Source organism: Cervus elaphus, chromosome 18 (genome assembly GCF_910594005.1).
Source record: "Cervus elaphus chromosome 18, mCerEla1.1, whole genome shotgun sequence".
Taxonomy (NCBI): domain Eukaryota; kingdom Metazoa; phylum Chordata; class Mammalia; order Artiodactyla; family Cervidae; genus Cervus; species Cervus elaphus.
Genome location: NC_057832.1, coordinates 60,436,193 through 60,450,788, shown reverse-complemented (window position 1 = coordinate 60,450,788; position 14,596 = coordinate 60,436,193). Strand labels below are relative to the sequence as shown.

At 38.4% G+C, this 14,596-nt stretch overlaps 1 protein-coding gene across 1 annotated transcript in view; it reads right to left on the bottom strand.

The window, feature by feature from the left end:
- TFEC (transcription factor EC) overlaps window positions 1-14,596 on the bottom strand; it is a 577,457-nt gene that overhangs the window by 376,700 nt on the left and 186,161 nt on the right. The window lies entirely within an intron of this gene.

Sequence of the window (14,596 nt, the reverse complement as noted above, 5' to 3'; positions counted from 1 at the left end):
GAAACATATAGTTAGATTTTCATGACTTAAATTTTATTTTCTTCTAATTCTCCAAAGGACTCAGAGCCGAAAAGGAACAAATGATCTGTGAAAGTTGAAGAAAATCTGACAATTGAAACCATATGATTCCCACTCAGAGGCCTGCCTATTGCTTTACATTTCATTTGAAAGTCCCTCTCCCTCTCTCTCTCTCTCTCTCTTCCTTGTCTGAACATTAATATTCTCATGACGGCCTTCATAATGGCTCCTCGGCCTTGACTATCTTACTTTTCATGTGGTTCTGACTCACTGCAGCTTCAGTTGCAGCATAGACTCCCCATGACCTTGCTGTCAGAGCTTCGCTGTTACCTGACACTGACGTGTCTCAGTGTCAGTTCTTCAGCTTGCACACTTTGGCCCAGTTTGAGTCCATTTTTCACACTTGGTTCAATCAGTTATTGTCATGGTCCATGTGATACTCCCTCCACTGGGGGCTTGTAATTGGAAAAAAATTTTTTTTTCCAAGAGAAGAAAATGAATGAGGAAGAAGTAATTGCAGTCTTTAGCACCATGGGTTTGAAGCAGTGGGTAGAAAAGCCAAACTTTATTATAAGAAGGGGGTGGGCTTAGGAAAGTAGTAGACAATCTATGAGAATAAGCCAGAAGAGCAAAGAGCTATGGGTGGTGGGGAACATATTGGAAGGGGAGAGAAAACATCAGAAAGTCATTTTAATGTAGATTAAAACTCAAGGAAAAAATACCTGGAGATAAAAGAGAATGATGCATTGCTATGCTGGGACTAGGGCAAGAGCCACAGAGAATGAAAATCTAATACCACTAGGACCAGTTTCCCATTGGTGGGAAATCTGTACCAACTGATAAAACTCGTCTCAGATTTTCAGTAAAACTGAGAGTCCTATGAGATCTTAGAAACTATTGACCCTAATCTAACTTAAGATAAGATTTCATCTTTTTTTTTTAATCTCAAATATTACAAATAAATGTTTAATATATTTTAGTTTTTGATAGACCCTTGACAGCAACTAAATTTTGTCTTTTTTAAGTCTTCTAGAACAACCTGGAGACATTCACATGTCACATGTAATTCCATCTCATCTTCTTTTATTATTATTATTTATTATTTTTAGGATATGTCTTCTGCATTTTCTTTGCTTTCTTCAGTTCATTGTTAAAGCTATCATTTTGGTTTTCTGGGGGGTCAAGAAATGTGTCAAGAAAGAGGAATAGATTGCTGTTTCCACACCACTAGACTGTGGGTAACTCAAGAGAAGGGACAGTGTTATTTAACTGCATCCTTAGCAACCAGGACAGGGCCTGGCTTCTTGCAGTTGCTCAATAAATATTTGCTGAATGATTCAGACCTGGAGCAGACCACCCTGGGCAGCCAGGTGTCATGTTAGCAGAAACAGACCAGAACAAAGGGAGAAATGATTGGGCAATCAGAGCAGGCAGTGAGGAACAAATTCAAAGGGATAAAATTCAACTGGAAACATCCTTTAGTATTTCTGAACACATTATAGTAAGGCCTGAGCTGGTACTAGATAGACTACTATACTTAAGTCTAACCTTAAGCAACTGTTTATCCCAGTCCTACCAGAACAGCTCAAAACTCAAAAGGCTTTGTAGTGTTTTAAAGCTTTCTAGAAAAGCCTGTAAATATGACTGATGATGACACAGTGCACTATTTTTAATTTCGGCAATCCTCTCCCTCTGCTGTTCCCTCTTCCCAAGCATCTAAGAAGCCTTTTTGATGAGTGATGAACAAGTGAGTAGCTATAGGCTTTTTTTTTCCCTGAAACTCTTGCCAAGTATCTAAACAATATCCTAAAGAGACTGCATGAGCCAACTAGAGATAAATGTTATTTTTCACCATGTTTGTTTAATCCAATAAAATACAGCATTTTATGGAAAGGTTTTCCTCCAATACCTAGTAACCTTGAGGCAAATGCTGCTGTTTGATCTATGGAAAAGTCAAAATTAATGGTAAAGATAAATTTTTCTTTTCAAGATCTTATCAACTAACTAACATTACTGAAAAAGGATGAAAAGGAAGTGGGTCAGCAAAGTAGGCAATAGCTAAGTCATTCAGTTTCAGTCTTGGGATATTTTACTTTAACTTAGATTTATCCAATAATCCTCTAAACATGATTTCAAGAACCACCATTTCTTTCCATCTTTATGCTGTCAAGAAAAAATTGTACTTCACAAAAATATGGGTGAGTGAACATTTTTTATGTCTGATATTCAAAAGTATTTAAGCACAAAATTTAATTGAAATAAAAAGGTATCTGACTTTCCAGGTATCCCTGTGGAGCTTTTAATTATGAAGGGCATAGGCTTTGGCATGACTTGTGATCTTTCATCACATGGAGTCAGGTGAGATTTCAATTTATCAGAGTGCCAAATATCATTCTAACAACGAGTGCGACTTCTTGGGCACGTCACAGTTTTCCTTTAAAAAGCCTCTACATTTTCTAAATTACATATTTGGCTCCTGTGTTACTCTTATCTCTTTTATCTCAGAGTTTGGCTATAACACAACTATTGCAGCTGGACCAAGGCCTGCCCCTGCCTGGCAAGAACCTGTGGAATTTTGAATTCACGCTCTAGGAAAATTTCATTTTCCCCTCATATTAATTGTGATGTCAGATTCAAAATATTTCCTAGCTCCAGGGTGGGATGTTTTCTTTTTCCCTACATTCCCCCTCTGTACCCCAGTATTATGGAATTAAAATGAAAAATGCTACTAAATCCTTCAGTATATGCTGGCTTAGCATGTATTAACATATATCCTGTTGAACTAACATTGACATGGAGGAACTGCAAATATACTTGGGTGGTTTTTAAAATAACAACATGAACAATCCTCACTGAATCTCTACTATCTGTACAGCAGTAAGTGTGATAACAGCAGTCCCCAACCTTTTTGGCACCAGGGACTACTTTCATGGAAGACAACTTATCCACGGTACCAGGAAGGAGGGGAATGGATGGATTCCCCTGGAGGGAAGGGTGATTCAAGTGTATCACATTTATTGTCACTTTATTTCTAATCTAATGTTACCACTGATCTGACAGGAGGTACTGCTCTGCAGCCCCAAGGTTGGGATCTCTGTTTTAGTGCATACAGACACATATAAAGCCAAATTTGTGACCATATGCACTTTTTCATAAGATGGTCCAACTTCAGAAATGGATAAAATCTACCTTTCCTTCCTCCTCATGGTATATAATTATACCAGGTTGAGACCATACTCTCAAATAAGAATACAGTCTATTTTATGAGGAAATAAAAGACTCCACCCTCTCTCTCCATGGGGTTTGCTTTTTTTTTTTTTTTTTTTGGCCTCAAAGTGATGCTTTTCATTCATCTAATTACTTTTGTGTTTGCATCTGACTGAATTACATGTCTAAATTCTAGCTGCAAAGAAGACTGGGAAATGTGGCAATGGCTTCCCAAAGTATAGAAAGAATATTTACAAAATATATATGTCAGTCACAAATATGAAGTGTTTATTAACTATTCTTTGCTACCCAGGGTCAACACTTACCCTTTTCTACTTAAAATTCCAAACAACATTGTTTTCTCATCCAACATTATGCCACTATTTACTCATTGTTAAATGAGACAATCCAAATCTCATTAGTCACTACAACTGATTTCATTTAGGATCTCTCAGAAATAGTATTACCCCTCTAGTTCCATCATGATCTTGTATTTATATTTTGTGAGCTAAGGACTAAATACTAAGATTACCTACTACCAACCCCTCTGCATGTAAAAGAGTAAGAAAACTGGAGTGATGAAGGCAAAAATAGGGTGGTTATGACAGAATGAGAGATCTGTATTGGAAAGTCAATTGTTTCAAAAAGGCTTAATTTTTTCCCCCTGGATTTCTATTTGTACTTTTTTATTCCTGTTTACGAGAATTAGTTTTGAAAATATCAGCTAGTCTTAGTTTTTCTAAGTGGAAGCAATTGAAAGTGTTTTTATATGCTGAAGCCAAAGTGGTAAAAAGTTGGGAGGTAAAGAGGCAGCAGCAATCAATGCAGCAGACTCCTCAGAGGGAGAGAGACCTGGGGAGAAAATCAGAGTTGGCTTATAACCAAAACCCTTGTGAACCCTTTTCTGCTCGAATCTTGGAAGGAACTGCTTTGTTATAATTATGGAAACCGGCACCTATAAAAGGAGGTGAATTTAATGAATGTTTGTCAGAAGGGATTCAGATATGTATAAAAGGTAAACTCAAAAGTTATTGGGGGACACTTGCAAAAAGAAAAGAAGAGGAAACTTTACTTGGGTCAGGCATCATGTTCAGATTTGAATGAACATGGAGCATTACTGATATTTGAAAAGTTTACTGAGATAAACTTCATAATAAATAAAATATGCATAAAGGAAGAGGCATATATAAAAAGATGAACAGGTCAAAGAATTTTTGCAAAGTAAACGCACATGAAACTAGCACCCTCCCAGTCTAGCCTCTTCAGAATTAATTCCCACATATATTCCCCAGATTTTTGTCACTGCAAATTAATAAAGTATTTCAAACCAGCTGTATATAAGCTTCCTCCTCCTCCTTTTATGTGAAAGCAGTCTCCCAGAACATGCTGATATCTGACCCTAGTTATACCGACAGCAGTGAAACACGGTACAGGCGGGCATGAGGGAGAGCAGCTTCCCCGTGTGAGGCTATGTTGTCTCAGGTGTTCAATGAAGTTCAGTTCAGTCACTCAGTCGGGTCCGACTCTTCGCAATCCCATGAATTGCAGCACGCCAGACCTCCCTGTCCATCACAAATTCCCGGAGTTTACTCAAACTCATGTCCATCGAGTCGTTGATGCCATCCAGCCATCTCATCCTCTGTCGTCCCCTTCTCTTCCTGCCCTCAATCTTTCCCAGCATCAGGATCTTTTCAAATGAGTCAACTCTTCGCATGAGGTGGCCAAAGGATTGAAGTTTCAGCTTCAGCATCAGTCCTTCCAATGAACACCCAGGACTGATCTCCTTTAGGATGGACTGGTTGGATCTCCCTGCAGTCCAAGGGACTCTCAAGAGTCTTCTCCAACACCATAGTTCAAAAGCATCAATTTTTTGGCGCTCAGCTTTCTTCACAGTCCAACTCTCACATCCATACATGACCACTGGAAAAACCATAGCCTTGACTAGACCGATCTTTGTTGGCAATGTAATGTCTCTGCTTTTTAATATGCTATCTAGGTTGCTCATAACTTTCCTTCCAAGGAGTAAGCACCTTTTAATTTCATGGCTTCAGTCACATTCTGCAGTGATTTGGGAGTCCCAAAAATAAAGTCTGACAGTTTCCACTGTTTCCCAATCTATTTCCCATGAAGTGATGGGACCAGATGCCATGATCTTAGTTTTCTGAATGTTGAGCTATAAGGCAACTTTTTCACTCTCCTCTTTCACTTTCATCAAGAGGCTTTTTAGTTCATCTTCACTTTCTGACATAAGAGTGAGGTCATCTGCATATCTGAGGTTATTGACATTTCTCCCGGCAATCTTGATTCCAGCTTGTGCTTCCTCCAGCCCAGCGTTTCTCATGATGTACTCTGCATAGAAGTTAAATAAGCAGGGTGACAATATACAGCCTTGACGTACTCCTTTTCCTATTTGGAAACAGTCTGTTGTTCAATGTCCAGTTCTAACTGTTGCTTCCTGACCTGCATATAGGTTTCTTAAGAGGCAGGCCAGGTGGTCTGATATTCCCATCTGTTTCAGAATTTTCCACAGTTTATTGTGATCCACACAGTTGAAGGCTTTGACTTTAAAGCAGAAATAGATGTTTTTCTGGAACTCTCTTGCTTTTTTGATGATCTAGCAGATGTTGGCAATTTGATCTCTGGTTCCTCTGCCTTTTCTAAAACCAGCTTCAACATCTCGAAGTTCATGGTTCACGTATTGCTGAAGTCTGGCTTGGAGAATTTTGAGCATTACTTTACTAGCGTGTGAGATGAGTGCAATTGTGCGGTATTTTGAGCATTCTTTGGGATTACCTTTCTTAGGGATTGGAATGAAAACTGACCTTTTCCAGTTCTGTGACCACTGCTGAGTTTTCCAAATTTGCTGGCATATTGAGTGCAGCACCTTCACAACATCATCGTTCAGGATCTGAAATAGCTCAGCTGGAATTCCATCACCTCCACTAGCTTTGTTTGTAGTGATGCTTCCTATGGCCCACTTCACTTCACATTCCAGGATGTCTGACTCTAGGTGAGTGATCACACCCTCATGATTATCTTTTTTGTATACTTCTTCTGTGTATTCTTGCCACCTCTTCTTAATATCTTCTGCTTCTGTTAGGTTCCTATCATTTCTGTCCTTTTTTGTGCCCATCTTTGCATGAAATGTTCCCTTGGTATCTCTTATTTTCTTGAAGAGATCTCTAGTCTTTCCCATTCTATTGTTTTCCTCTATTTCTTTGCCTTGATCACTTAGGAAGGCTTTCTTATCTCTCCTTGTTCTTCTTTGGAACTCTGCATTCAGATGGGTATATTTCACATATAAATGTTATCATGTGATATTCATCTTTCTCTGACTGACTCACAATAGAAAACAAACATAGTTACCAAAAGGGATACAGAGCAGGCAGGAAAGATAAATTAGGAGTTTAGGATTAACATATATATACATACTACTACATATAAAATAAGTAAACAACAAGGACCTACTGTATAGCACAGGGAACTCTACTCAGTATCTTGTCATAACCTATAATGAAAAAAAGTCTGAAATATATACATACATAAATATATATATATATATATACATATATATATATATATATATATCTCTGAATCACTTTGCTGTATACTTGAAGCTAACATAACTGTAAATTACCTATGTGTGCATGCTAAGTCACTTCAGTCACGTCTGACTTTAATAGCTTGCCAGGCTCCTCTATTCATGGGATTCTCCAGGCAAGAGTACTGGAGTGTGTTGCCATGCTCTCCTGCAGGGCATCTTCCTGACCCAGTGATCAAACCCACGTCTCATGTGTCTCCTGCATTGGCAGGTGGGTTCTTTACCACTAGTGCCACCTGGGAAGTCCTATACTTCATTTTTTTTTTTAATGAAATATTGAATGAGTAGGAATTAGCCAACTCAATAGGGGTGGAAAGTGAAGTGGTGGAAGGAGTGGGAGGTGGAGAGGAGGGTGGAGGAGGGATGAAAGGCAGAAAGCTGAGGAAGAATGGGAGGTGGAAGGTTTGGAGGTGGAGGTGTGGGTGGTGGAGAGGTGTGAGGTGAAGGGGTACAAGATAGGAAGACAAGCTTGGCAGAGAAAGCAGCTGTGGACAGAATAAATCTCAGTCACTTGTTATTTAAAGATTCTGTCATTCTGAAGTCTTCGCTGAGTTTTCTGGTGTTGAAAGCAGGATTTTCAATGAGTAGTGCTCAAGGTATGACAAGGTATAAGAAGTTGTCACTGTCTTCCTTAGTCCAACTACAATAGCATTGCATTGGACATCTACATTTCGGTTGTTCTGCCTGTCTTTGGTAAGGCCACATGCCGCTCCCCTTTTTTCCCTCCAGCCTCTAGCTGCCTTGTAACTACTATTTTAGTTCTTTCTCTTTCGTTCCGAAGGGAAGTGCTCTCCTTCCTTTAGTGAACACTCCCTCCCTGTCCTATTGTGCAGCAGTTCAAGCACGGGCTCATGATATCTCACGTACCCTATTGTAATTGACTCTTGTTGAAATCCTGAAATAAATTACCCTTATCCTGGGATTTGATATTACTCCATGGTCTGAGAGCGTCTATGACCATGCTTCCCTCTCAAACATTTGCAATTTCTTTCATTTAAAAGGGAGAGGGAGCAGTAAAATTCATAATTTTTTTCTTCTTTCAGGGTTTTTGATGTTCCAGTTCCTGTGTGGTCAATTAATACTCATCATTGTGGCACCTCATGCACCCTCTATGCTAATTCTCTTTCATTCATCTCCCTGTCTGATGTCATACATCAGTACAAACAAATAAATATGGAGCAATTTGGTTTGTATTCTTGGTTTTTGCTTCTTCTCAGGAAGATAATTTTTTTTAATTTTTTCTAACTGATATGTAGATACATATTTTGTGTCTCACAAAGTTTTGTTTCTTAACTATTGGAGCTTGATTAAGATCTCAAATGAACTCTTCTCTTTCTGAACTGAATTCATAAGCAATTGTGTGAGACAGGCAGAGTCATAGCAGTGGCCTCATAGGAGATGATTTAGAACTTAGCTTTACATCTGAGCCATTACTGACCTCCAAGACTTAGTCCCTGAATGAGAAAATTAGACCCTGTGAGTCCAAAGCCAAGCTGGAGAATCACAGGCTTTTCCCAGGCCATCCCCACAGGGCCAGAGACTGGCCTGTGTTGCTCATGCCTCTAGGGAAAAGTGAGTCAGAGCAGTCAGAGCTGGGACTGACACGTTCAAGGAAGTTTCTCCACATAGAAACAGGAGACCAGGGAAAAAAGGCGATTCTTCCATGTTGGGAAAGAAACCTGATTTAACTTTGTTTCCTTTGATAATGTTAACTATTGTTCCCTTCATATTAGCATTTTGTGTTTCATTTCACATAGAGAATTGTCTTTTACAATACAGGTAATCCTCAAATATATTTATTTAAAACTTTTTCTGCCTTATTATATTTTTCAAATTGGGGCCCTTTCACTCTCCCTTTAAAAGTATGCTATTGTTCTATTGTAACTGCTATCTAGTTAAAATAATTGATATTTTTATAACATGGGCTTTAGTACTGCTCATATCCTCATATTTACAAAGTGCATTTTCCTGAATTGATTTTATCAGTGACATTTCTTCCAAAATAATTTCCTTTTAGGAAGATATCAGAAAAGCACACATAACTGTCCTGAAATCATATTTGGAATAAGATCACTTGGGAACACGTATCAAAGAAGGTATATACCCAGCACAGCTAGGCTACTGATAGCAAGCAAAAGGATATGTAGTTTAAAGATTTCAAGACACAGGACATAAATTTCCCCTGTGTGGTTCAACTGCCTCACCTAAATTTTCATTAGGCTGATTCATTCATTCCCCAGCAGCGTTATTTGATGTGATTTTTTCCCTAACGGCATCCATGGTGTAAAACTGTCTCTTACTGGCTTTTATCACAGTAGGATTCAGGGTGCTCATTTTGGAAAGACTGCGGGTCTCAATAGTGGTAGAGAATCCAGTAAAATGCACACAGAGAGAGTTTAAGAATTGTTTTTATAAGACTTGAAATCCATATTGCTTATATTGAAATGATTTTCTGCAGAGGGTAAAAATCCTGCTGTCAATTTTAGAGGACTGTGTGACATTCAAGTCTGCCTAGAGTAAGCAGCCAAGCAGAGCACTCTCTGCTCCACAGATTTGCATTGTTCTGCTAACTTCCCTATGCCAAAAACACTCAGTTGCTCCCTTTCACCAGCCTCTAAGGTCATAAGACAGACAGTTCTTTCTTGATTACTCAAACAAATACGTGTCTGATTCAGAGGGGGGAAAAGAGAGTTGCCAACAGTCAATGCTTAGGAAGGGCAAGGCTGCTTTCGCTTTTTAAGCCAACCTGATGAATCACCACATCCATGACTAATTGTGGTATTAAAATGTACCCAGTAATATAGTCTGTTTTTTAGAGAGGAAAATACTAATAGAGACACAAATAAATATGGGATAAAACTAGATACTTTTTTCATGAATATATACATAGCCCAATAACCACAACTGCCTTGACAAATATCTGCACATAAACTTTCAATTAAGTCATAGAAAATGTGGAATTAGCATTGCTGCTCTCAACCTGGCTTTCCTTACAGAAGTCAACTTCATGAGCTCAAAAAAGTATTTTCCAAATGTTTTCTAAATTTCATAAAGTTAAGCATGGGCAGTGACTTCAATAAATTATGATGCTGAAAATTTTTGTTTTATGGCAATGATAAAAACAGACTGATTTCCACATATATACATATACAAATAATATACACATATAAATAATATACAAATGTAATATGTAATAATTTATATAATAGACATGTATGAAAATGTGTGCACATACATATATGAATTATGTATATCTCATATATGTGCATATATATATGTAAGCCTGATGTTTTCTTTGCATAGGTAGCTACAATATGGAAATTTTTTTTAAAAAAACAATATGGTTTTTGTCCTCAATTGTATAGACTGTTGGAGAGAAAATACATAAACAGAATTCTTTATAATAAGAAAAGATCAGTAACAGTTCTGTACTAGTTATTATGGAAACAAGGGAGGAAATCTTAATGGAGGGAAGTATATCAAGAAAAGGTTTGGGGAAGGGAGAAGTAAGCTGATCTTAAAGGATTTAGGGCAGTTAATCTTATAAAAGTGGAGGACAGTGAGACAGGCAGTGAGTGAAGGGAATAAAACAAAAAGGCAACTAGGAAAGAAACTGCATAGTATGTATAAAAACAAAAATACTTAGACTCAAGTAGAGCAAGAGGCACAAACTAAGACCTATGAGTCACATCTGGCCTACCTCCTGTTCCTATAAGGCCTATGATCCAGGAATGCTTTTTGCATTTTTAAGTGGTTTAAAAGTATATATATATTACCTTATATTTTTGTATTAAAATTACACAAAATTCAAATTTCATTGTTCATAAATAAAGTTTTATTGGAACAGAAATACAGTCATTCATTTAGATATGGCCTATGGCTGTTCTCCTGCTACAATAGTCAGGACAAGGACTGAATGTGGTATTCCCCTTGCATTGCAGTGTTGTCTGCTGCTGCTGCTGCTGCTAAGTCGGTTCAGTCGTGTCCGACTCTTAGCGACCCCATGGACTGCAGTGTTGTCTAGTATACCACAAATCACAATGAAACACTTAGAACTTGACAGTGTTTGGGTACCGTGCATATCACCATGTTGCAACATTATTATTTTTTTCCAGTGCATACTTACCATATTAAAACAGGAACAGAAACATGGACTTCAAATAGAAAGTCAAAGCCGCTCAGTCAAGTCTGACTCTTACAAGCCCCATGTTCTATACAGTCTATGGAATTCTCCAGGCCAGAATACTGGGGTGGGTACCCTTTCCCTTCTCCAGGGGATCTTCTTGACCCAGGAATCAAACCTGGGTCTCCTGCATTGCGGGTGGATTCTTTACCAACTGAGCTATCAGGGAAGCCCTGCTGCTGCTAAGTCACTTCAGTCGTGTCCGACTCTGTGCGACCCCATAGATGATAGCCCACCAGGCTCCTCCGTCCCTGGGATTCTCCAGGCAAGAAATTGGAGTGGGTCACCATTTCCTTCTCCAATGCATGAAAGTGAAAAGTGAAAGTGAAGTTGCTCAGTCGTGTCCTACTCTTAGCGACCCCATGGGCCGCAGCCTACCAGGCTCCTCTGTCCATGGGATTTTCCAGGCAAGAGTACTGGAGTGGGGTGCCATTGCCTTCTCCAAGACCATACTTTTAAAAGTATAAACGATTTACAATATTATATTAGTTTCAGGTATACAACATCGCAATTTGATAATTTTATACATTACAAAATCATCACTACAACAAGTCTAGTTACCATCAAGTAGGGCTTCCCTGGTGATTCAGTGGTAAAGAATCCATCTGCAATGCAGGCGACATGGGTTCAATCCCTGGGTCAAGAAGACCTCTGGAGGAGGAAATGGCAACACACTCCAGTATTCTTGCCTGAGAAATCCCATGGACAGAGGAACCTGGTGGGCTACAGTCCATGGGGTCCCAAGAGTCAGACATGACCTAGCAACTAAACCACCACCATCACCATCAACCACCATACAAAGTTACTACATTACAATTGACAATATGCCCTATATGTACACTATATCCCTGTGACTTATTTGTTTTATAACTGGAAGTTTGTCCTTCTTATTCTCCCTCCCCCATTTCCCTCATATCCCACCTCCCTCCTCTCTGGAAACCTCCAGTATATCCTCTATATCTAGGAGTTTGTTATGTTTGAATTATTTTCTGTTTTTTGTGTGGTCTTTTTGTTCCACCTTGGGAGGTCCCTCCAAACATTTCTTATAAAACTGGTTTAGTGGTGGTGAACTCTTTTAGCTTTTGCTTATCTTTAAAACTCTTTGTCTCTCCTTCAAAACTGAATAGTACCCCTGCTTGTGAGAGTGTTCTAGGTTGTAGGCTTTCCCTTTCCATTACTTTGAATATATGGTGCCACTCCCTTCTGGCCTACAAAAGTTCTGCTGAAAAGTCAGCTGAGAGTCTTACGGGAGTTCCCCTGTACATAACTAGTCGCTTTTCTCTTGCTGCTTTTAAGATTCTTATCTTTCATTTTTGACATTTTAATTATAATGTGTCCTGGTGTGGATCCCTTTGATTCCTTGTTTGGGACTCTCTGTGCTGCCTGGACCTGGATGCCTGTTTATTTCCCCAGGTTAGGGAACTTTTCTTCACATAATTTCTATTATTATGTGAAGCTATTATTTCTTCACATCATTTCTCTTCCCCCTTTTCTCTCTTTCTTCTCCTTTTGGGACCCCTATCATGCAAATGTTAGTATGCTTGATGTCCCAGAGGTGTTTTAAACTATTCTCAGTTTTTAAAACTATTCTATTCAGCTTAGGTTATTTCCAATACTTTATCTTCTAGCTTGCTGATTTGCTTCTCTGTATCATCTAATTTTTAAAATTTCTTCTAGTGTATTCTTTAAGTTATTGTATTCTTCATCTCTGTTTGGTTCTTTTTTAATACTTTCTAGCTCTTTGTTAAACTCACTATGTTCATACAAACTTCTCCTGGGTTTGAGTATCTTTATAATCACTACCTTGAACTCTTTATCAGCTAGATTGCTTATCTCTCTTTCACTTAGTTCTTCTGGGGTTCTGTCTTATTCCTTTATTTGGGACATATTCATCTGTCTATTCACTTTACCTGATTCTCTGTGGTTACACCTATGTATTAGGTATGTCTGTTATCTTTCCTGGTGTTGGAGAAGTGGTCTAATGTAGGAGATGTTCTGTGGGGCCCAGCAGCACATTCCCTTCTGGTCACAAGAGCTATGTTTCAGGGTGCTCCCTATGTGAAATGCATGGACCCTTGTGTTGTGGGGATGACTAGTGTGGGCCGGCCAGCTGGTAGTGGCGTTGTCCCCTGGCCCACTTGGCTGCAGGCTCTGCCTAGTGTGGTGGTTGTTGTCTTGCTGGTGAGTGAGGACCGGTCTGAGATATCAGGCAGGATTTTTAATGCACAGTGGAGTATGGATTTTTTTTAACTGAGTTATATGGCAAAGCATCATGTTTGCAATGCAATGACACTATAGCTTTGCTAACAGAATACAGTATGTTTCAATATTCTGAGGTTAAGAATTTGTCACAGTATTCTCAACTCATAGGAAATTAACAGTCAGAAAAATTAGAAAACTTAAAATGGACTATCTCATTATGGCAAAATTTCTACACAAAATTAAAAAGTCAAGAATGGAGTTGCAACTGAATTAAGTTTCTGAGCATATCATTTGTTACCCACACAAGGAAAGCAACTTACCAATGGTGAGTTAATAAAATCATATCTGATTGCAGCAACTAAAGGATATGTCCAGAGAAAATAAACTTGCTTAAAACTGTTAGCCTTTCCATAAGACCAGTTGCTTCAAGAGTTGAGGACATTAGAAGCAAAATCAATAGTCAATTGAGAAATAAGGCAAATAATTTCTTTTTTTTTTTAAGGCAAACAATTTCAAGTGGTTTTTCTTGGTTTTTGATGACTAAGACTTAACACTAAAGTGTCTAAAGAATTAGCTTCATGGTTCCAAAAAGTCTGCATTGGAACAACTACAGATGAGAATATTTTCATAGAAGTTGAGAAAACACTAATTCAATAAAACCTGCAGCAGAATCTGCAAAGATGTGTTACAACTGACAGTAGTAAGAATATGTATGAAGAATGAAATGGGACACATTTTATAAAACTTGTGTAACTATAAATTCATTGTATACTCATCAGCAAATACTTTGCAGAAAATAGTTGAATCTATCATTTGTCATGGATCTAGAAGCATCAATGGTGAACTGCATCCACTTTCATGGATTTAACCATTATTTCTGTGAATTTTTGTCAGAAATAGAAGCTAAACAGGATTTCCCTGGTGGCTTGGATGGTAAAGAATCTGCTTTCCATTCAGGAGACCTGGGTTTGATCCCCAGGTCAGCAAGATCCCTTGGAGAAGGGAATGGTTACCCACACCAGTACTCTTGCCTAGAGAATTCCATGGACAAAGGAGACTGGTGGGCTGCGGTACATGGGGTTGCAAAGAGTCAGACATGACTGAGAGACTAACACTTTCACTTTCAGAAGCTAAACAAACCTGACTTGCCTTACCATACAGAAGTGCAGTGGCTTAGCAGTAATAAATTTTTACTGAAAATTTTTTAGCTCAGGGCTAAGGTTGAATTTTTTCTGATTGAAAAAGAGCCATTCTCAGCCTCTATAATTGAATTATAAATTAGCTTTATATTGATTTTAAAAGTTAGCTTTTGCCAAAGAATATGTTTCTTAATTAATTTAACCTTAAATACAAGGCAAACCAGTGTTTTATATGTGAAATTTATA